The 23521-nt window shown below is 43.1% G+C and overlaps 1 protein-coding gene across 2 annotated transcripts in view; it reads left to right on the top strand.

Annotated features, from left to right (window-relative positions):
- Positions 1 to 2545: 2545 nt before the first annotated feature.
- CHD2 (chromodomain helicase DNA binding protein 2) overlaps positions 2546 to 23521 on the top strand; it is an 85378-nt gene continuing 64402 nt past the window's right edge. Inside the window, exons 1-3 of one of the 2 annotated variants that reach the window (XM_071441279.1) lie at positions 2546 to 2567; positions 19551 to 19623; positions 20286 to 20372. The gene's annotated coding sequence lies outside the window, so the exon portion shown is untranslated. Of the gene's footprint in view, positions 2568 to 16512; positions 16950 to 19550; positions 19624 to 20285; positions 20373 to 23521 lie in introns of those variants that run through there. The other variant, XM_071441278.1, reaches the window with a different exon arrangement.

Raw genomic sequence — 23521 nt, 5'->3', positions numbered from 1 at the left:
GAGCAAAAAAGGAAAAGCAAGAGCAGCACGTCTGCGTTTCTATTTTTGCTGCAGGCTGGACACAGTTCCCCATAGGTACCCCAAGAATAGGCAGCGTGGTCTGCTCCTGCAGGAAAGAAATGAAACTTGTAAGGGATACAGGAGCTATTTTGGAAGACTTCTGGGGAGAGCACCTTTTGGGGCTGTGCTGTCTTGCTGGGCAGCTCCTGTGTGCTCCGGGGGCAGATCCTGCCCTGCCCAACCAGTAAGTCTGCATATCTCTGGTTTTCAGAGGTGCAGTGCCTCGAGCTGGCTGTTGGGTGCTTCTGTAGCTATTTGCGTGGCTTTTTGGCTTGGTATTAAAAGCTAGGTAAGCACAATGCTGTCTTATTAACTAAATTCTCTTTTACACCAGAAATGGAGGTAAATATAGCCATAATTTTATTATTACTATTATTATTGCTGTTGTCCTGATAGCAGCTTAACCACTGCCAAAGTTTGCTCTTTCTTTAAGGGCATTTTTTTTCTTCCTGCAGCCTTGCAGGAATGTGCCAGGCAGTTGTTAAAACGCTGCTCCTGCCAAGTGCAGGAGGGTCATTTTGGCATCAGCTCGCAGGCCCTACGAACTGCACCGCACCAAGGTTGCGGTGTTCGAGAGAGCAGCTCGAGAACGGCAGCCCTCGGCTGTTCAGCTCCGGCTGCTCTGCTCCCCTTTCCCTCGCTGCTGTACGCTCCTGATGGCCGCAGCCGGCCGGAATGGCATGAAAATGATATTTCAGTGCATGAATGCCCCGGTGCGCGGTGACGCACTGCAGGCTCCCCGCAGGAAGCACGGGCTGAGCCCGGGGCGCGCTGGCAAGCGCGATGCGGATCAGCCTCCTCCGCCAGCGGCGGTGCTCGCCCTTTAAGAAAAAGCCTGCAGTAATTTTCCATTACCCTGCACGGTCCTGTCTACGTGGCAAGAATTGTTTGTGGAAGCTGGAGCATCGCGGGTGAGGCGCAAGCCCCAATCCGGCTGCCGTTGCCTGGCTACGCGCTCGGCATGCCGGCAGCACGCCAGGCTCCTGGGAAGCACCTTTGTTCCCGAAAAGGGATTTGAGTTGTGTTTTCATGCCGAAAGCTGGGGACAAATGCTGCTTTTCTCAAGCAGCCTGGCAGAACTGGGCTTTCCAAACACCGCAAGCCAGCCAAAATGCTCAGTAGTAGTAGCAATAATAATAATAATAATAATAATAATAATAATAATAATAAACCATGGAGTCCATATCTTGTGACAGTTTCTCTTCCTTTGCACAAGGAAATATCTTGTAATGTTTGTTTGCTGTTGCTCTGATCATAGCAGTCGCTTAATCAAGGCAGAAATACTGTTAGCAAAATCCTCCCCTGCTCTTGTCCTTTCCATCAAATAAACCAGACGGATCGCCGTTGTTCTGCAACTTGATAAACAGGTTATTTTTTTGTTTTTTATGTAAGCTCTGGAGTCCTGATAGGAGAGTAATCTGAAATGCCTAAAATATTTCAAATGCTGCCAGCAGAATCTGCAGCAGCAGGAGGAGCTGGTCGGTGTGCTGTCCCTGCTTGCTGGGGCTTAGCTTTAAGTATGGCAGCAGTGTCAGTGCAACAGGCATTTCCATGATACCTCAGCATGGGTTCAGCTCCAGGGTAGGTTATTTCATGTGTTTGAGGCTCGATACTTGGCATTAACAAGAGTTCTGTGTTCCTGCTAGCAGCCCATGCTGCCAAGGTCTCTCGTAGCATCAACAGACAAACTACTCTGGTAGTTGTCACACAAGCAAGTGTGCCCCCTCACAAGTCCCCCCAACTTAGGTAATGCTGCCACTTGCTTCCTGCAGCAGCTCCAAGAACCCTCAGGAGTTGCTCCCCAGGAGGAAGGAATGAAGATTGCTTTGGGGTGTCTGTCTACCACAGGAAACCTGAGAATTTAAAAATTTGATATCAAGTGGAACACACTGAGCATCAGCCTTAATTCTGCTTCATGGAGTATGCAGCCAGAGGGGAGTTGTGTGCTTGCATTCTGGCATCCTGCATTGCACAGAGGAACAAACCTCACCCTACAGAGCCCTGGCACAGCGACACAGGGGACCACCCACCCAGCCCCACTCGTCGGGGAGCTCCACTTGGATCATGGCTTTAAGGCATCTCTCCTGGGCACAGGCACAGCCCGTCCTGCAGCCTTGTCACCCTGTCACCTGTCTCCTAACCACAACCTCTCTGAGGTTTACAGTTAAGAGATGTTGGTTTCCTGCAGTTTCTCTCGCAAATTAGCAACGTTCTGTGCTTTCTGGGCTCCTTTTCAGTCCTATTTCCTCACACCCAGCCTTTCCACCACCTCCTCTTCATCCCTGCTGCTGAGGGCTCTGTTGCTACCACCCAGCAGCTCCACTGATGCCCCGGCCATCTGGGGACCTGCACAGTGTTCCCCACCTCTGGGAGAGCCATGCAGGAAGGGTGGAGCAGGGCATGTTTGGCAGCTTGGCTACATGCCATCCATCACCTGGAATATGCTGGTCCTCCATCATTGAAGTGTGCCTTGTCTGATGGGAACGACTGAGCAGACGTTTGGGAGGGTGAGTTTCCACATCCCTAGGTCAAAATTTCCCATATGGGTAACTTGATAGTTAGAATCAGCACCTTATCCATGTTACACACTGCTTGGCTCTCTGCTCAGTGAACTTTTGGACTTGTTTTATCTGTTCTTGGATGGGTTTTTGTTTGTTTGTTTGGATTTTTAAAGGAAACTACTGTCTCAGTATTTAAAAAAAAAAAGTATCTAAGAAAAGACGGGTTTGGCTCTTGAAAACCAGTAGTGAGTAGTTGCCCTTTTCCTTTTCAGTGTGTTTTCAGAAGTGAAAAGCAGTACTTGGGAACTCTTTATTTTTTCAAGAAGGCACATAAACACAGAGGTGTGCAAAAGAGGGTCCCTTTCCAAAATACATCTGCCCTGTGCTGTGTCTGCTCTAACACACCACCACACTCACCTTTGCTTGAGATTTGTTCCACAGGAGAATGTAGAGGATCCTGACTGCCAGAGGAGGGTTTGCCTCCCTTGTTTGTGCAGTTAGGAATGTGGGTGAGTCACTGCTTTCTTTGAGGGATGAAACCTTCCATCCCAACCCTTGATGCCTTTATTTGCTTTTAGAACTGCAGTGCTGTTAAGGTAACTCACACTCCTGTGGCTTCTCTGGGGCTCAGGTTTAACATCTGGTTTCACGTTTTGTATTCCCTTTTTAAAAGCACAGAAATGGGACTACATCTTCCCACATGTGGTCCAAAATCCATAGGATCCTGAAGATCGTAGGAGATCAGAGCATGCAGCTGGTCCCCAGTGAGCGAGGCTGGTTTCCAGCACCACCAGGGCAGCGGGGTGTGGCTCTTGAATAACAACGGCCCTAATTAAAAGAATCAATTTCCAACGACAAAATTAGAACGAAATTAAATTTCGTTTCAGGAAGGCAAGAAAAGCAGAGAAAGAAAAAACGTGCTAGAAAGATACAAACCCCAGAGCACAGTTTTCGAACTTTTCTAGCTTTCAGCGATTTAAGCTTAGGGACCTGTGGCCACTTTGTGAATTAATTATCTGATTTCAAAGGTTTTTAAATGCCTTGAATGATATTCCTGCTTTAGAAAATGAGGTCCTTGTTTTATGGAGAGGTTTAAGTATCAGTTTCAGTTCTTTCTTTTATGTTTTGCAGATTGAAAAAAAATATATAAAAGACTTCACAATTGTGCCATTTTTCTCGGCTGAAATTTGACATCTAAACCTGATCTTTTTTCCATATATAATAGATGGTTTCATTCTTGTGTTGGCTTTGGTTGTGGTTTTTTTTTTTTTTTTAACACTGTAAATCTGCAAGTTATTCCCCAAAGCCCAGTATTTATATTTATTCCATAGCAAGCATGTGACTGGTGTGACTGCATAATTATATCAAAATGAATTTGAGTTTCTTTTGTTGCAAAATGTTCTGAGGCTACAGATACGTTTTGAATGCATAATAAGCCCTGGGTATTGAGATTACAAGAGAAACTATCTGCAAAATCCTATGGATTAAGGTCATGCATGAGATATTTAATTCTCCCTCCTGTGAGGTTTGATTGCAAGATAGTGTGCTCCCACTGACTTCTTAAAATGAGAAAGCTTGAAAAATTGACCAGATTCTGTCAAATTTGCTGCGCTGCTAGTGGAACTGGAGGTGTTGAAGAAATGGGGAACTGTGAGGAAAGGAAGAAGCAGAGACCAGGAGGGTCAAAATCCCTGCTGGTTCACAGCTTGGAAGTGAGGAAAGACACCAAGATTTTTTTTTTTTCCTGCCACAATTTGATCTACTATAGAATTCACTATATGAGAGGGGGCAGCTCGTCCCTCTGTTGATGTGATTGCAGCAGTGTCTCAGGGCTGCACTTGGGACCAAGGTTTTCTTGTGCCAGGCCAAAGGATGGGTCCTTGAGGGTAAAGGATGCAAAGTGTGGATGGGAGAAATGTGAGGAGCAGAATGGAGGTCGTGGGGGAAGCACCTCAGTCCTATGGGGATTCAGTGTATATATGATCAGTCAGTACACCATAGAGACTTGATGGAAGGTAAAACTGGGTAAAACTCTCTGGGGGACAGCCAGTCCCCAAGACCACTGCTCTACTCCACATCTGCCAGGAGGTGGATTCAGTGAATTCTTTTTTTACTATTCTTCTTCTTCTTTTTTTTTTTTTCCTCTCCATAAACTATTGAAAATCATCTGATGGGAATAACTTCCAGTAACTGATTCTGTCATACAAATGGGGTGTATCCTTATAGAGGACAAACCACCCTGGGTTTAAGTTAAATATAGATCAGCTGCATGGACTCCCTCTCCAAAAAAGGTGTGGACGTAACAATTTCACCCTGTTGCAGACACGATTAGTCACTGGTGTTCTTCATGCCGTTCTGTAACTAGGGCATGGCTGCTGCCTCACTGCCTGTCCGAAGGGACCTGGGTGGTGTTTGTGCAAACGAGACCGGGCTGAGGAAGGGGTGGAGAAATGCAGCTCTCAGCCCGGGATATATTTAGTGAATGCAGCTGTGGGAGGCAGCAGGAACAAGAGAGCTTTTGTATTGCCTGTGCTCTCACAGCTCACATGCCTAAATAATCTGCTAGTTTCTTACCCATATGTTTCCTCCCCCTGATCCCCAGTGTTTTTAATTTGAATGTAAAGTTATACTTTAGACAAAATCCTTCCTAGAGCTTAAAAGTGGGATGTGTTACAGTGTTAGCCTTGGTACAGCACTTCAGACGGGGCAACCTGCAACTTTCAAGGACACTGGACTTTCTCCATGGCAACTAGGAAAATTTAACTTCATCTTTTAGAGAAGATAGTGATGTTCGAATATGCCTTTCATGTGCACTGCAGAGCTTGCCTGGGGTGGGAGCAGACCTGCAGCACTGCTGCAGCCCCTCCCAAGCAAATAAAGTCTGCTTCTTGCCAAGGCTGCTGAGCTGTGGTGCAGAGCCTGCTTTTGGCACCCTGGGCACTTCAATGAGCTGTACAAACTCTGCTGCTCCTCCTGGCATCCCTGGGAGTCTGATCCAATATTCACTGCTATGTCATGGGATAAAAAAGGAGGACAAAAATAGGTTTACTGACCCTCTGGGTCCAGCGGGAGCAGGTTACTGTGGCTGTGCTTTAGGACTAATTTGTCTGTGCTCTCTGGCAATGTTCAGACTTGCCCCCAGAGAAAAAGATTGAGGCTGAGAATTCCCTGTGCAGCTTCTTCCCTGGCTTGTTCAGTGACACATAACAAGCCACGAGCTGGCCTGCCTCAGGCTTTAAAGGTTTATAACAAATCATACTGCAGCATGTAAAAATAATTTTTTTTTTGGTCTTGTTCTGATGTGGTTAAGGGGTTGAAAAAACAAGACCGGTGCAGGGTAGTGCTGTCTGGATAGTGGAGACATCACATTTAGAGGGAGACAGACTCTGCCATTGCTTTCCTAGAGCTCATCCCACCTTACAGTGTTTTTCCACCCACAGCAGCATTGCTGGGAGATGTTGCAGTGACACATCTGTTCTTGGGTAGAGCAGCACTCTGACCCTTCCCAGCCCACCATGGATTTGCTATTCCTGTGGCAGGGACCTGATATCCGTATCGGAAATGCACCTCCTGTGGGTGGCCTTTATCGTTCCACCACAGGCCAGCCCTGATCCCGAAACACATCCAGCTTCTATTAAAACTGAGTGGTGTACGTGTGCAGGATATAGCTGTTTGTCTATCGAAAATATCTCTTTTTTAAAGTATAGGAAAAATGCATCTATGAAAAAATCTGTACGAACACGATGCCCTGGGAACTCACACGGTCTTTTCTGTCTCGAATCCCGCGGACTGCGTGCCCGGGACTGGCTTTGTTTCCGCAGTTAAATGGTTAACAGGAGCACTAATTGGCTCTGAGCGCTCCAGCCCTTTGCAACAGATTATTGGCATGCTGGTAGGAGCAGCTCCCTTCCTTCCCTTCCCCCTTCATTATAAAAACATGTACTGTAGAGAAACCAAATACCACATGGCGCTCTGCGCCGAGCCCGTCACCGCTCCCGCTCCGTGTTCAGCACAAAAACTCCTTTTATATTTGGGAAGCGGAGGGAGAAAATTCTGGAAAGGCAAGATCGTGGCGATAGCGGCTGAATCGGCACATTTATTTACAGTGTGCAGGGGCTGGAGCCCACAGCCCCACACTCCCACGCCCGTGTGGGGAGCAGTCCCGGGGGGCCTCCGAAAGCGGAGGGGAAGGGCCGTGTTATGAAGGAGAACTCTCCCCGACAGGTTTCGGCTTTGCAGGGGAGCCGAGAGGCTGAATGTGAAGAGAGAAAAATAAAAGCTTTGCGGGGAAAAAACAAACAAAGAAACAAAAAAAGAAGTTGCATTTCTGTTTTCCCGAGGAGCCGTGGGCGTTTTGAGGCAGCTGTCTGCAGAGGCAGGCGCCATTTCGTGAGGCGGCATTAATGCAGCGAGAGGAGACATGTTGTGTTCGTGCAGTTCGGGTTTAAGGTTTTTCCCCTTGGTTTGAAGCAAGAGGCTTATTCATCCTAGTTCAGTCCAAAGGCTTTTGTTTTTTAAACTTGAAGGAAAAAAGTTACGACAAGCGAGGAAAACCAGGGAAAAGGGGGAAAATTCTGAGGGTATCACAGTATGCAAGTAAAATCAGGTCTCTTTCTAGCAGACAAAAAAATCTTACATGGTTCCAAAAATGCTACGAACTGTGTGGGGAGGATAACCAAGATGACAGCGTCGCTGTACACCCAGCCCAGGTGTGCAGGGAAAATGTGGTACATCAGGAATGTTTTAAATAGAGGATTTTTTTCTGCTACAAAAATAAAAAGTCCGACTGGTCTGTGCACACACGAAACCGGACTTTTGTGATTTACTCGAGCTGACTTGACTTCCAGGTTTTGAGATGCTAGTTTTGATCTAAAAGCCCAGACTATTGCTAGTGCTGCAGAAGTGCTCTTTTGATCAAAGGAGAAAATGGGAATCGTGGCAGGAGTGAGCTCAGGCTGATGCCCTTCAGTGCAGAACTCCTGGAATAAGCTGCAGCATTTTCATTAAGGGCTTTTGGTATGGGAGTTGACTTTTTACCACTCCGGGACCTTTCACTTGCAAAATGCATTATAAGGCTCATTTGTTTAACAAGTCTCTGGGAGCTGGAAGAGGGAGAATTAATGCTGGCATTTGGGAATACAACTGATAGTGCTGCATTTGATTTTGGTTTCATGTCATTATTTTCTGCTTTCAGAGTCAGGAAAAGCTGCTCATTTATTTTTCATGTAGCTGTATTTTTTCTCCTGGCTTCTTAAGGAGGCAGAGCTCATGAAATGGTGCTGTTAAAGGCCTGGAGCTTTTGATCTGACGTTCAGTTTCAACAAATTTCTGTTCTAGAGGTTCTGCACTTTGGGGAAGGCTGCACGTATAGATATAAATCAGTGCATCTTCTAAAAGAAGAGCTACAAAATGAGTGCAGAGGGTCTCTGTTTATTTTCCTTGGTGACCCATCAAGGACCATCCCGTTGCCAGCTGACCGGTCCATAATGTGTAGCTCAGAAATGTTGCAGCCTCTGTGGGAATATGGTGTGGGATTGGGGATGCTGCAGCAGTGCAGCATACTTGGGTGTGGGGCTCCCAGGAACGCAGCCGTCGTCATTTCAGCTGCTCACAAAAGACTTGAAAACTTCCAGCCACAGTATTCAAACCCCAGCTAGGTTTTCAAGGAGTATTAGTCATATTTAAGACTCCTCCATGTTATGTGCAGCTGAATTTTGCAAGGTCTTTGATCTCCTCGCTCTGGGTCTAAAGGTTCCTTTTCAAGCTTGTCACCTGCAAAGATTTCTTTCAGACGATGATTCCTTTATTACAGAAAAGCCTCTTTGCCATCTCACGACTATTATTTTTCTTGCTTGCCCTTTTTTACTTTTCTAAGGTTACATTCCATCTGCAGTTCAAACATAACCTGGGTGCAGTGCACTGATGACCAGCAATAAATGTAGAAGAACTCTAGCATGACATTTGTGTATATCCTTGGTTTGTTTGTCTACGACTGTGCCTTATAATAATAACAGAAAGCATAAAATAGTTTCCATATATAAAAATCACTTTTTCAGCATAAACTAATGTGCCTTTTGGAACCTCTTAATTAGGTTATGTTTTCCCCTAAACCTAATTCCACATTATTAACAGGACTTGAGTAGACTTCAACATTCCAATTTTGGTTACAATTTTAGTTCTGTTTAGTGTGTGTGTGTGTGTGTGTGTGTGTGTGTATGTATATACAAGAAGATAATCCTTTATTAATCTTTTGAGCAGGACAGTTTTCGTTTGTGCAGGAGAAGTCCTGTGCCTGAATGTTCATTATCAGCACCTGATATGCTAGCCTGGAGCACAATAGCTTAATAATTGGAGTTTAAGGGGGGAAAAAAAAGCTAGTTATTAAAGTCAGTGTTTCATTTTCATGCATGTTATAATTGTAAATTATTCAAGCATTTGCCTTTAGCTCCTACACATATGAACTTATGCTCTCCACACATTTTTTTCCCCAGTGTTCTATGGTTTCCTTTGTCTTACACCCTAAGTTGGAGTATTCAAATGTACTATTTAATATCAGTAGCATGTGTGCCTCGTTACAAGAAAATCTGAGATAGTTTCTAAATTAAAAACATTTTATTTTGACCTGTTTGTTTCTACTTCTGTCTCACGTTTGGTCTCTTCATAGCCAATAGTCTGTTTTAGGGAAGGTTTTTAAAGGCGTACTGAAGGAGAGGAATAAGAGGTGAAGTACCTAGCACAATTTATATTCTTTGTTTTGCCATTATTAATAAAAACATGAATGAAAAAGAAATGTTGGGAAAAATTAAAATAATGGTGTTGCAATTGTATCTGTATGTGCAAAGCTACAACGTGCTTGCTCTTACTCTTGAAATTCAGACCTCTGCTTCAGGTTTTCTTTCCCTTCTACAGACTGGATTAGTTCACTTCAGTTGCATTTCCAAGTACTGCTGTACATGTTCATCCCTAATTCACTTCATGTGCTTCCAAATCCTTAGGACAACATTCGGTTTAGACACCAAGAAAAAACTGGAGTGATTCCACGGGCCTAAATGTAATTACTCAGCCCTGAGTTAAAGGCACAGGCACATTACTTATGTTCCACGTGTTTAGAGTAACAAGAAGATATCAAATTCTCAGCTTTTGTCATTAAAGTAAATGTTTCTACACTTAAGACACATTTGTAGAGAGAAGTGATGGATTCTGGTTAGATGCATGATTAAATCTTGAAGAAAATAAATCTTGTTTTGGGCATATAGAACCTTGTTGGGATCTTCCTCTGGGTGAAATGGCAATGAAGGTGACAGTCAGATTTTTCAGGTGGTGATCAAGCACTGTGCGTGTCTCAGCCAAGATGTCTTGTGTTTGCTCTGCTGCTTTAATTGCACAAAAAGCCATTGACCTAATTTTGTGACAGGATTGTACCAGCCGTGTTTTCTAGGGCTGCTTATGTTTTGTCACAGCTCACCACCTAATATAAAACGTCGAAAATAAAAAAAAAAAGTGCACTGTGAATGGTTTTCAGCTGAGACAAGATTGTCACCCTAACTGGGTTGGTCGGAGAGAAGGGGAGTATTTGTTTCAGTGTGAAAATCTCTTTGTCCGCAATAGTTACAGCTGGTAATTCTGGAGTTTGTGTGCCTGACGTGCCCAGAGCTGCTCTAGTCCCTGGGCTGATGAGCTTTCTGAGTTGGGTAAAGTTCTGGCAGGAGCCAGTTTATAATAAATTGACTGTAAGAAGAAAATAGAAAACCTCATGGGAAACATCAGCCTGACACAGGAGCTGTTTCTGTTCAGGTGACATTCTAATCCAAATGTGTTGGTGCCTCACTACAGCAAAAATTGGACTCCACATCCAGCAAGTATTGACAAATACAAAAAAGTTTGTTTTGAGCTACTACATAAGTGGTCTTTTATATATATGGTGCACTACAACAGGGTGATTCAGTGCTTTGTCACACTGTCTATGAAATAAAAAAAGTATATGCTTGTAAGATTGCGGAAAAAAAGGTACCATTTCTTTTCCCTGCATGTGGCAATTTACTGAATAATGCATCATTTTGTCAACTTTTATATACCAATCAATAAATGCCCTACGGTGCCACCTGCACACAGGAGACGAGAATGAGGATCATTATAGAAACAGGCTTGAAACTTGCTTGAAATAAAAATCCCAGTTCTATACTTGCGGTTTTGGAGACCTGGGCTGTTTTTCTTTTCATTCTAGAGTAGCTGTAATTTATCTTGTTCAGTCTGAGTGAAATTCCTCATGTTTGCAAGGCCAGTGTGAAACCCTTTGCCTCCAAAACTCCAAGGAGATGTACCAAGAAAATATAGTTGTTGTTACAATCATCATCATAACTTTCCAAAGTCTCCACTAGAACTCAAATGAAGAGTGTGTAAAAATAAGAATTAGAGCTCATAGTTGGAATTTTATTTTGTCCTCGATTTTGTCATGTAAACACATATTTGTGCTAATCCTGTTTTTCCTTTTCTGATCCTATTCCTTAAACACTTAAGCAATCAAGCTTTACTGGCTTTTGCAGGAAATAAGTTTCAAGGATGGTCAGGTAAATGCCTTTGGAAAATGAGCTTTAAATGTGCATAAGGAAGTAATCATGCTAGAATTTCAAAATATCTGAACTTACAAAAAAAATTAATTTCATTGTCTAGATCTTCTAAAAAATTTTGCAACGACATTTAAAGTCAGATATTCTGAAGATTTGGTTTAAAAGTTATAAAATGTTCTGATTTATTATGTAACAATAAATGTGAGAACAGTATCTATTTTGAAATGTAAGATGGGATGTTTTTGGTGTTTTTTTTTTAAACAAACTCTTGATAAAACAATAACCACAAAACACTCTCATGACTCTGCAGACTCTGTTTCCAGCCAGAATGGTGAGATAAAGAACACTGCTTGCAGCTTCTACCTTTTAAAGTGATTTTAAACCCTATCACCACATCTAATCCTTGTATGGTTCCAGTCCTGCAAGTTTGCAGGCAGGGAACTCGATCAGTTCAAGTGTGTAAGCCAGGTCACAGCACCTGCCTTGGTGTGCTGTGCCTCTGGCATTACAGTCCCTGGGAAGGTGCACTTTAGTTTCTTATTTGCTTTCAAAGGTGATGTCAGCAGTAAGCAATAATTTTTTTCATGTAAGGAGACATGTAATACCTTGTTAACACTTTTATAAATGCCAGTGTCTAAGTGGAGACAAGTAAAATGGTCAGTATTTTTCTACCATGTCCCAGTCCTCTCATAAAAGTTTTCCAAGCCAAGCAGAATAGGTTTGTTACCTAAAAGGCAACCTTGAAGAAACAGAACATTCCATACAAGAAGTAGGGGCTAAAAAGGGGGGGAAAGAAACAGATTTGTTGTTCCAAGCTCCAGTGGTTTGCTTTAAGAAGCAATTAAACATATTATTATCCTATCACCCGTATTATTTAAGTTTGAAACTGCCTAGAGTTTTAAACTCTCTTAAGATTTCACCAGAATAAGGACTACTGCTTCTTTCTGACTTTCTTATACCTCTAAGGCTGCCATTTAAGGCAATAGCTGTGTGTTAGACATTGACCAAATACAGCATAAATACCTTGACTGAGATGGTCTCTATTTCTCACATCCATTTAAGATGGCAGCAAGGGTTAGTTTGAAGATGATCTATAATAAAAACGAAGAATTTCAAGTCTCAAACCTCCTTAAGAAAAGTGGATTTGATTTCCCAAGAAAAATGTGTGTATATTCCCTGGTGGAATTTATATAAAGCATAATAATTAATCCTCTCACTAGACAATAGTTGCTGGTCTGCAATTTGCTTTATTGTATACAGGAACTCATGCAAAACTGAAACAGTTTTGAGGTGTGTCGGTTGTTAAGGAGCTCTTAGATCTAAACTTTGAGCTCAGGCCACAAGATCATGTGTACAGTAACGGTCCTGACTCTTTGATACATTGTGACCAACAAGCTAAAAATTTGCTTAGAAGAGACCATTAAGTCCCAAAAAATATGTTGGACCCATTAATGACTTCCATTTAATCTTTCTACTTTTTATTAATAACTTGCTTTTCTTTGAAAGCAGGAATAGAGAAAGCTGAATCTTGGTTAAAATGGCTTCATTTTGAAGAAATTGAAAAAACACTGGGGTTTGGCTTAGATCGAAAGATTTTTTCTTTACCATATGTTTATAACACTGATAAGAATTTGTTTCTAATTATTCATAGTAATAAATCTTTTTTTTGCTGCTCACAAGGTTCATCGTTTTGAAGAGGAGCCCCATAGAAGTGCCAGCAAACCCCCCATATTAACATAATCTCAGTTTTTGGTGTTAAAGCCTAGGAACAAGAAGGGCATATGTAAAAGTTCTCTTTATGTGCATCGATGTGTTTGCAATTATTCATTACCGGCTGGAGCAAAAGTCTGGATTTCAGCTCCAGTCCCAGACTTGGAGCAGAATGAGCAGCACGAGTTCATTGCTAGAACTGAGTTTTATCCTTGCTGCTAGTGGGTTTATTGCTTGTCTTGTGACAATAGCAAAAAGCTTTAGCTGGGATCAATATACCGTAATCATCTTCACCAGTCACACGGGGAATGTGGTTCCATGCTTAGAAGGTGAATTTGTACCTACTTGAGCAGTTGCTGTGATTTTAATGGTCAATTACTGAGGAAGGAAACAGAAGGGGGGAGAAAAAAAAATGCATAATGTTTGTTTGACCAACATGTTCCAGGTTACATACAAAATCTGAAAATAGAGCCCCTGCCTGATTCAGGACAAAGTGATAACTTCAATAAACACCCAGTTCACAGGAAGTCAAATGCCTCCCACAAACAGCTCGCTGTGCTCAAAGGGCATTCCATATCCTGTTTGCATATTCTCTGTCCGAGCAATCTAAATTATTCTGTTTGGCCTAGGGCCTAGGAAATTGGCATTGATTTCTTCTGAAAAATGAGAGTTTTGGTTGAAGAAAATTTTGGTGACTTTTCTTCTTGTTCAGACTCCTGTTTTCTACTTCAAAAGGCAGATATAATACTTGACCATTTTGTCCAGTATTTGCCTTTCCAACCATTTTGTCCAATATTTGTCTTTCCATTATATTTGTGTCTCCAAAGATCTGTGGGCCATAACAAAGAATAAACTGCTTCACCAACCTTTTGGTGTCCTCTGTTACAGAAGGCAGTTTGGGACAGGTGGGGAAGGGACACTGCCCTGTGGGATCACAGTGTGCCTTTGTATGTTGTCCCTAAGGGATAATAACATGGGGCTGGGGGAAGGAAGAAAGGTTCTAGAAGAAAATAGAGTAGCAGAAAGTCAGGTTCTGTGCCTCCATGTAGAATTCCAGCCATAGACGCAATCTCAGAAAATAGTTCCCAAATTAGTAATGGAAACATTAACTTGTCGTTATTTTCAGACATGTGGTTCATAAAATATGGCTGAAGTGTTTGGTCTAATGATACACAAAGGAAGAAAATGTGTTATCTGAAAAAGAAGGAATGAACTTTATAGAGGAAATTGCAGTGTAGAAATGCTGAATTTAGGAGGAAAAAGACGGGGTAACTGCAGAGGCAGTAGGAATGAGAATTTTGTTCCACTGTTTCATTAGGAAGAAGAATGCAAACAGTCTGTTCCTGGTAAGGAACAGCAACACCATGGCTCTGCAGAGTGACTGTACTTGTGTTCACCTCCATGCAACTACTCAGGGCCAAGGAGGAGAGGAGGTCATGGATACTCGTGGAAGGATTTTCAGAGCTGCTTCACATCTTGGTGCCCAGGAAGGAAAAGAGCAGTGCTGCATATATTTAATGAAGATATTAGAGTTTGAGTAATTTTTTGGTTACACATAGCAGCAGTAGAGTAACAGACTTCCAGAAACATTTATCTATAAATGTACATAGGGTTTTTGGTTTTTTTTTAAGAGGAACAGTCTACTAGACTAGACAGTCTGGTACAGCTAGAGAAAATCAGATAACAGTCTGAGCACACAGGTTAGGTCTTGTTCAGGCACAATCTCAACTCTCCTGGCTGGAATCACACTACTCTTACAAGGCACTGTTATGTCTAGAATCTCTGATCTCTTTTCTCCCTTTCATCTGGTTATTGCAAGTGATCACACATATATTCTGCTAGAAACGTTCTTGTGTTTTGGGAAGAAACAAGAGAAAGAAACAATGGAATTTCTAATCTTGGTCTTTGCTGTGAAGTTTTACCATGCAGGATTGGCTGAAAATGCTGACATAAGGAGAAGTGCTGTTGCTACACCCTGCTTTCATCTGGATCCTGCCTCATCCTTCCCCCTTTTTTCACTGCTGGTGGTTTTCCAAGGAGGACAACGTCTGAGTTCTGTCCATGCAGGCACCTTTAGATACAGTTATATCTGAGCAGTTCCACTGAGAGCAAGAGGATTGGCCTTTGCAGGAATCTAAATGGGAAAGAAGTTGCAGAGCAGGCTTTCTGCTATCCATAGTCTCCGTAGACTAGAACTTCAATTTTTCCCCTGTTGTGAGAGGGGAAAAAAAAGGCATTTTGCCCCTTTTCAGTGAGAAGCTGCATTGGCTCTTTAGTACCACCACTGATTCCTTGACTGGAGGTTCCCATGCTGTGGCACCTTTATGTGGGTCACCACCATCCCTTCTCTGAAGATGGTAACACCTTATCCCACTGTCTACAAGTAGTAGATATCCTCTGCTATCCTATACACAAGGTCATCTTTGCTCAGTATTTTGAAAGGAAATACAACTCTTGGCTCACAATCATTCTTGTCAGCTGGCCACTTCCTTGTGGTTTTTCCAGGACTCAGCTCAGGAGAGAGCTGCCAAAGTCCAACTGTGTGATCTCTAGTGCCAGACTGGATCCTGAGGCCTTCCATAATCATTGGAAGTATTGTTAGTTTAATTCTGTCATAATAACCCAGGTTCATTAATATGAAAAAGGAAGATGTAGACAATTTCTTTCTGCTTTTAATGGAGTCACCTGGACAAATGAAAGAAGGTGAAAGGTGTGCATAATATTCAAAGTGACTGCTGAAGTGAAACTTTATATTAGTAAAACTGATATAAATATCAGTTCTGTCATGTTTGCTGTGTATGCTTCTTGCAGAGGGGCACCATAACTGGGGCTGGCACAGGATTCATGGCAGTGACCAGGAATGTGAGGGATGTCTTTCCATCTTGCTGATATCTGAAGTGGTTTCCATGGCTCTAGTCAAAACAGGAGACAGTGTCCTGGTGAGGCTGGCACACCAGAGTTTCTATGGTGTTGGCTGAAAAAAGCAGGATACCTAGTTTTATTTGTGTGTCTGTTTCTGAGCAGCATTAATGGGGGATTGATGTGGCAGACGGGCAGGTGACTGGGGCTTGTGCTGGCTCTGTGCCCCAGCCCGGCTCTGGAGCTGAGGGTGCACAACATCGGGGTGTATCCCATAGGAATAGAGGGGTTCGTGGCCCCCCTTCCCCGTGGGGATTCCGGCGGATGAGCTGTCCCTGGCTCATGTCAAAGGCTGATAACAGAGGTGGTGTTTGTGGAATGGCGGCAAACGGGGCCGTGAGATGCGGGGCGCCAGCAGCCAGCTCAGGGGGCTGAACCCCGCTGTGTGTCAGTGCAGGCAGGCAGTGGCATGGGGAGATCTCTGCAGCGGGGTCTGGCAGCGCTCGGGCCCGGCGGGGTCAGGGCTGTGCTGGGCAGTTCAGGTGGGACGGCCCGGCCAGGTGGGGCTGGGAGGGGGCGGCGGCCGCTCCTGCTCCCGCTCCCGCCTCCCCCTGAGGGGCGGCTGCTGCGGCCGGCGCGCGAGGAGGCGGCGGGAGCCAATGGGGGGCGGCCGAGGCGGGGAGCGCGGACCAATGGGAGGCCGCGGCGCCGGAGCGCGCGGGGCCCGGGCGGGGGGAGGCCAATGGGGAGCGGCGCGCGGCGCGCGCGCAGCCGAGGGCGGGGAGAGGCGGGGCGCGCGCGCGGTGCCGCCCCTTCCCCGCCGCAGTGAGGAGCGACCGGGCGGCCATGTTGTGCGGGGGGAGGGGAGCAAGGAGTTGAGAGGAGACGGCGGAGGCTCCCTCACACACACGGCACAAGATGGCCGGGAAGCAGCCGCAGCTCCCGCCCGTCTCCCGGCGCTGTCCCCGCCGCTCGCGCCGGAGACGCCCGGCGGGCGCTCTCGGTGCCGCTCCCGGGCGCCAAATCGGGCCCGGCGCTCTGTGGGCTCCGGGGCTCCGGAGGGCGGCGAGCCGGGCTGCCGAGCGGGGCTGCCGACGGTCGGGCAGCAATGGCGCCGGGCTGCCGAGCGCTGCCCGCGCCGCTCCCTCGCCGGGCGGGCGCGGGGCCGCCCTTGGCCGCGGGCAGGGAGAGCCGGGAGCAGCGCCCCGTCCTCGGGGCCCCGGGTGCCTGTCAGCGGGCTGCTCTTCGCCGGGTAAGTGCCGGAGTCTCCGGGCTCCTCATTGTCCTTTGTCCTTGGGAGGAAAAACAAAATGTCCTTGGAGCCGGGAGGGGGAGGGGGCGCTGCCTCCCCCTGCCCCCTCCTTCCCCCCCCGCCGCTCGCTGAGGGGACCTGCGGGTACCCTCGGGGACCCCCGTCCGTGCCCGAGACCGGGCTGGGCTGAGGGGCAGCGGCGGGACACGGGGAGCCCCGGTGACCCTCGGCGGCTGCGGGCGCTCCCTTCGCTCTCCTGCAGCACCCGGGAGGCTCCGCACGCCCTGTCCCCGATGCAGCCCCGGGGGGAGCCGTGGCGGGTTTTGGCTCCCCTGTGCAGCACCGAGCACAGCGGGGGCTGCAGACCGGTTCCCCCCAGCGCAGCGTTCAAGGGGGGGGGGGTATCTGCAAACCAGCTTGGAACTCCAATGCAGCAGTGCAGGGAGGGGGGAGAGGTGAAGGCTGTACGACAGCATCACCGAAATGTTTAGCCCCGTGTCTATGTAAAGAGCGTTTCTTGCCCGTCGCTGGTCGGATGGGGATATGTTTTCGTAGTTTCTAAGAACAAAGACGCCATGTCCTTTTCTCTTAAAAATAAAACTTGGAGTGGTTTTTCTGTGGGGTGTTGGCTTTTAACTCTTTGTAAACCACTAAGAGAAACGGGCTGCAGATGAGACCGATTGGTACTTTATGAAACAATAGAGAGAAATTGCTTTCACTGGAGAAACAGCAATTCAGGTGCAGAAGTTTAAAAGAAAACTCCTAGGAATTACGTGCAAATTTGATTTTGCAATTAAAACGGCAGTGTAGAAACTTAAAAGCTTGAGAAAAACAAAGCTCGGTCATGCCAAGTCTACTGTTTAAAGTTGGCAAAATACTACAGTTGTGATTTAGGCGACACTACAAAAAGAAAAGAGTTACTTAAATACGAATTACACGATAAGGAAACGGATGAGTTTGCGTCTGACATGGAAAGCTTTTAAAAAACATTTAATGGGTATCACGTTTGTTTTTATTATTCAGTTTATAGGTTTTTCCGAGATCTCACTGTTACTTCTCTTTACAAAACATTTTAATCATCCTTTCGGTGTTCTGATAATTTAGAAGTTGTACATGACCTATTGCAAGACTTTCTAAAAATGCAAGTTTAAATGTAATGGCTGACGTTTGTTTTGGGTTGGCTTGCGTTCAGCAATTACCAATTTAAGGGTAAAATTGTAATTTTAAATATATAAAAAGTCCCTGTAGAAGAGCAAAAGGTAAATACTAAAAACTTTAGTTTTAATTGGAGGTTGTGTATAGCCATATTTGTTGGATTTTAATGGTGTACGCTTGTGCAAGGTTATAAAACTCTTGTGCAGATTTTAAATACTGCAGTTGGAGGTAAATCTACATTTTTCGGTACTTCTTCTGCAAATAAGAATCTGTCATTGCAACAATTGAAGTTAGCCCTTTTTTTGGAAATAGAAATACAAGTTTTAGCAAGCACTGGACTTCTGTCACCTTTGTGCAAAGTGTTTGGTGTCTTTATTTTAGATTTGGATTATGGTGGTTTTATAACCCCAGCAACAGTTCTGCAGTGTAGAACAGGTTCTGGCATACACACTTTGCCCTAAAGAAAGTTCTAGCTTTAGGTGGGTGTCTTCTGGATTTGTCTTAAGTATATTACAGGATAATTTTTAAACACTTTTGACTGGTTTATTTTAATAAAATAAATTAGCAGGTAATTGTGCAGAAAATAAATTACTTGCAATTCATAATGTGTTTTATTTAATACTTCTGCGGCGGGTTTTTTTATATTTAAGGTGTAGGTTAGAATTTATACATCTTTTAATCCAGCATAAAAATGGTTTTTAAAATTGTATATTTACAGAATGATTCTACACTTCTAGAGTATGAAGTAATGCTGGTGATAGATATAATTGCTGCAAAATAAAATGATATGGCTTTTCACAAAAGGCAAAAAAAGTTGGCTAGAGGTTGTGCAAATATGGTGTTCCTTGTGTTAAAAGAACACTGCTTGAGATCTGATTAAAGGTTAAAGAAGCTGAAGGCTTTAAAACTGTATTCTAAAGGGCAAAAAAGATGGATTTTTGGGGAGATGAAATAACTTAGGACTTAAAATTCTGAGAAGCTGATGACAGAAGCCATTTTAAAATAACCTTGCTATCAGCAAAGGTTTTATTTAATTTTGTATAGTCTACTGCTAAAGATTTAAATGTGGAAAAAAAAAGTAAAAGGGCTGAAGGATATTGTGTGATAAATTACTCAGTAAAAAAAATCTTAAATTGGAATTTTAACTTCTAAGTTTTTCTAAATTAAAGTAATGGGAGACAGAAGAGCTGACTGCAGTTCTTCATGAAAAACACAGATCGTGCATGTTGTATGTCAGTCACTCATCTCCAGTGGGTTTTTCTTCAGCCAGGAATGTACAGCCACTCATACTTTTATTTTTCAGAGTTCAGTTCAAAAGGCAGTTACTGTGATCATAAGTTTTTCTCAACTTAATAATTATCTAAAGATTGATAGATTTCAGACATATGACTAATGCTGCTTTTCTAAAGCAAAATACTGAAAATTTCCATACTTTGTTTTTTTCAGGTAGGATTTCATGAACAGAACCTTATTTCCTGATAAGCTTCCAGAGGATTCGTTCATGCCTTATTTTTCTTAGGTAAGAATGGTTATACCTTGTGTTAGTATGTTCATTTCCTTGTTATTTTTTTGAAACTGGAATTTGCCTTTTTGCTACTGTGCAGATGTGGAAAGAAGAAAGACATCTCATTTTTATAGGGAGGGGACACATTTTATAAATTGTCTTGACTTCTGAAAAGCTTTCCTTTGCAGTTACAGGTAGATTGTCTTCATATAATGTCATGCTTATGTGCTGCTTGGGTATAAATTTCAGTTTACTAAGGCTATTTAATAAGTGGACTGTTTATTTTTATATTATATGGGTACTATATATATGTATTGTATTTGGTGGAAAAGGACAGTATTTGCATATAAACTGAAGTTCTGTAGGTCCTATTTTACTTAATGAGTTTGTAGCAGTAATCTTTGGGGAAATGGTAGAATTTGTATTTGAAGGTATTTGTATTTGAAGATTTCAGGAATTCATAGAGAAGGAGATTTTTGGGGGCCTTTTTTGTGTTTCGGGGGACTAATGCTTAAAAACGAAAGTTTTACCAACAGTACAAAACCAATATTCTTTCGTTTATTCAAAGACATTTCCTTTATGTGTTTTCAGAAAGTTTGTCAGTCAAATGTTAGTACTTGAAGAGCTTGTGTGTACCTTGTTTTCAGACAAACCTGGTTTTGTTTTTTATCTTTAAGGGCTATTACTGGATATGATTCTTCCAAAGATTCTGATGACTGGTTGGGCCAAAGACCTTGAGCAAAATTCTGTACTGTGCATGCCAGGTATGTTATACTGTTGTGGGGTTTTGTTTGTTTTGTGGTTTTTGTTTTTTAATCATCCTGGAAACAGTTTTTTTTTTTTTCAAAATAAACATTAAATGTTTAAGTTTAAGTGTTTTACCTTGTTGAATTTATTTTCTTTTGAGCTTGGTGCATTTGGAAATTGTTAGTATGTACGTACTACAGCAATGCTAATGTCTCCTGCATCATTGAAGATTTTATGTTCACTCACAAGTACAACTTTTTAACAATCTGCTATGACCATGTTGACATGTGGTGAAGCCAAAGGACTGTCATCTCTTAAGGATATTGTCTAATCAAACTTCAGGAATACTTTTCCTTAGTTCAAGGTATTGGTTTATTAGCAAGGGATGCTCATAAACTTTTCCTTTTCAAGAAATTGCTTATACAATAAACTTTAAAATTCTGGTTTTGGTGTAAATTTTATTCTAAAAGCCTAAAGTGGTACCCACTTGTTACGAGGTATCTTGCTCTCCTTGCGGTGTCAACAAAGCATCTTTTTAATGTTAATTTTTCTTTTTACACTTCAAATTCTGCATTTAGGATCAGAGTAACCTTTGAGTCAGGCTTTTACCACTCTGTAATTAAAAGTGGGGGATCCTGTTTGCCTGTCTTAACTGGTTCCTTTTCACAGCTTCCCGTGCTCGTGTACTTCTGTGCATACTCAGGACCTCAAAGCGTAAGGCGTCTTCATGAGGACACATGTATCAGGATTCCCAAAAATACTTTTGATGATTTGCTTTTTCAAGTTACATAATGAATCATCATAACCAAAAAATACAATTGTGAGCCCCCACCTGAGTGCAGCCGGGTTTTTTTTTTTTGGCTTGGATGAAGCCTTCAGTCTGCTCACAGAAAAGAGATTGTACACAGTTTTCCATAAGCTTTACAAAAATGCCTCTTCAGGTTGTAATAAAGCTTTATCTGCAGTGAGTCACTGCTGATGTTCAAGGTAGAGTTCAAATTATATTTATAGATATTGGACATGTGCCACCATCATGGATGTCCTGCAGCAAACACAGCTAACGAGCAAGGTGATATGTCACAATGTTCCTGCAACTACATCGTGTGACTGTGTGATGGGAAGTGTGAGAACTAGAAGTTTGTGTTAGAAGTTATCTCATACCTTAAGAACAACCGGGCATATCTGAAATCCCACGTAAGTTTTCAGTTTAGAGGGTCAAAAATCACAGATACTGCACAGTCTGTTACGATAAAGGCAAGCTCAGCCTGGGTCACACAAAAGTCTGATAACGCTGATGGGATTGAACCTGTCAGACTTGACTTACATTCCTGGTATTAAATTCTGAAATGTCTGAATCTGCAATTTCTATCTCACCTGCTCTTTACAAAAAAAGAGTAGCAAAGTAAAAATTAGAAAATCACGGTGCTCAAGAGCAGATCTTGCCTGACCTTGGTGTTTATGGTAATGATGAAATTCAGCACTTTGATCTTAATGTTCTTGCATCTTTCCAGTATTGTCCTAATGCTGATAGTGCTGAATAGACATTACAATAAAAACAGCTTTAACTTTTGTGAGCTCTTCAGAGCTGTCTTTTCTTGCAAGAACAACTTGTTTTCAGCTAACAGTGGACTCCCCTCTAGGAAAAGTAGACCTCAGTGTGTTAGATGCACACTACTGGGACTTGAGGGGAGTTCCAAGTTCATGGCTACGCTACAGCGTGCTCGTGAGGATTGAGGGGCGGTCAAGGTGAATCTCTCAGCTTGAGTCCAAGCCTTCTTGGTAGAGGAAGCTGTTCCTCTGTGGGAATACAAACCCCTGTTAAATATTCTCATAGAATAGATTCTGGTAGCACTGACAGCGTACGTGGAAGAACATTGCTGTGGTGATACACATCGTCTTTGCCAAAATACTTTGTTAATTAAATAATACAAGAGAAACCAGAAAATGTGATACCAGGTCGTAGCTTTTGGATGTCTGACCTCACCTCTTGCTGAAAAAGGAGATGCACTGTGTGATGGTTAGTGCCAGTCTTTGGGGGAGGGAGCCATATACCTGTGATGCTGGGCATGTTCTCTGTGATAGGCTGTACTGTACTTGGAGTGTCTGTAATTTTAATACAAAAATAAGCCACAGCTGTTAGGTAACCTAGAAAAAGTAAATTCACGTTTATTTTTAAATAGGGGATGGATTTTTTTAATTATCCAGGCTACAACAATTATAGCAGGCAGTCTGATTAAAAGAATTTGATATTAGATACAGGAAATATAGCTGTTAACATGAAAAGTTAATTTCTTTGAGCCAAGACTTGTATTTCCAAGCTCTGGTTTCTGGCTCGTGGCATAAACCTGTAGCTTTGGTGATTTTTTTCTGTAGTTGAAGAGTGAATGTGTTTCAGATGTAAAAATTTGAGACTCAAAATACAAGGGGTATATTCTATAATAGTGAAAAATAACTAATGTGAATGAAATGTAATATATTATCAACATCCTCATGCTGTTTTTACAAAACTCAGTGTTTGGTTTCTCCACTCATTTCCAAGAAAAGAAGTGTCACTACTACTACATGCTACCACTCTGACACACCAAAGATTCCTTTTGCACAAGTGTGCTGAGGTCAGAAGAACAAAACTCAGGTGGAGCCTTCGTAACACTGTCATTAGGGGAAGGTGCTTTGTGGTGACAGCCGTGTTAAATATTACCCTCATTAAAGTTTCTGTCAAACTACCATAGCTGTGTGCCTGCTCTAGAACTAAAGAAAACAAGAGCCAACTTGGAAGTGATGATGGCTGTGTAGCTGTGCCAAGAATTAATAAAAATGGCTGAGAGCTGTAAACTGAGAGTCCTCCAGTCATTAACTTCACCTGCCTTCATATAGACTGTAGTTTCTAAGTGGCCTTTTTTGAATGAAATGATTCAAAGGGCCCAAGTAACACTTGCTTTCCTGGTTCATTTTTCATGCCTTGGATGCCTGGTGGATGCCTCATGGCTGATCAGAGTCCAGCAGCCATGTTGTGTTTCTTCTAAAATGGTGGATGGGCACTTCACAGAAGTTCTGTGCTTCCATTTAGTAGCAGCTGCTTGTGCACATTCAGATACACTTTAAAATTTCATTAATGCATTTTTAAACCTCGCAATCTCACGTGCATTAGGATATTCTATGTGTTTCT

The sequence above is a fragment of the Agelaius tricolor genome, unplaced genomic scaffold (genome assembly GCF_023055355.1).
Source record: "Agelaius tricolor isolate 1412-34295 unplaced genomic scaffold, bAgeTri1.0.p SCAF_16, whole genome shotgun sequence".
In the NCBI taxonomy this organism is placed as follows: Eukaryota; Metazoa; Chordata; class Aves; order Passeriformes; family Icteridae; genus Agelaius; species Agelaius tricolor.
The sequence above is the reverse complement of the archived record's forward strand: the minus strand, read 5'-3'. Positions and strand labels throughout refer to the sequence as shown.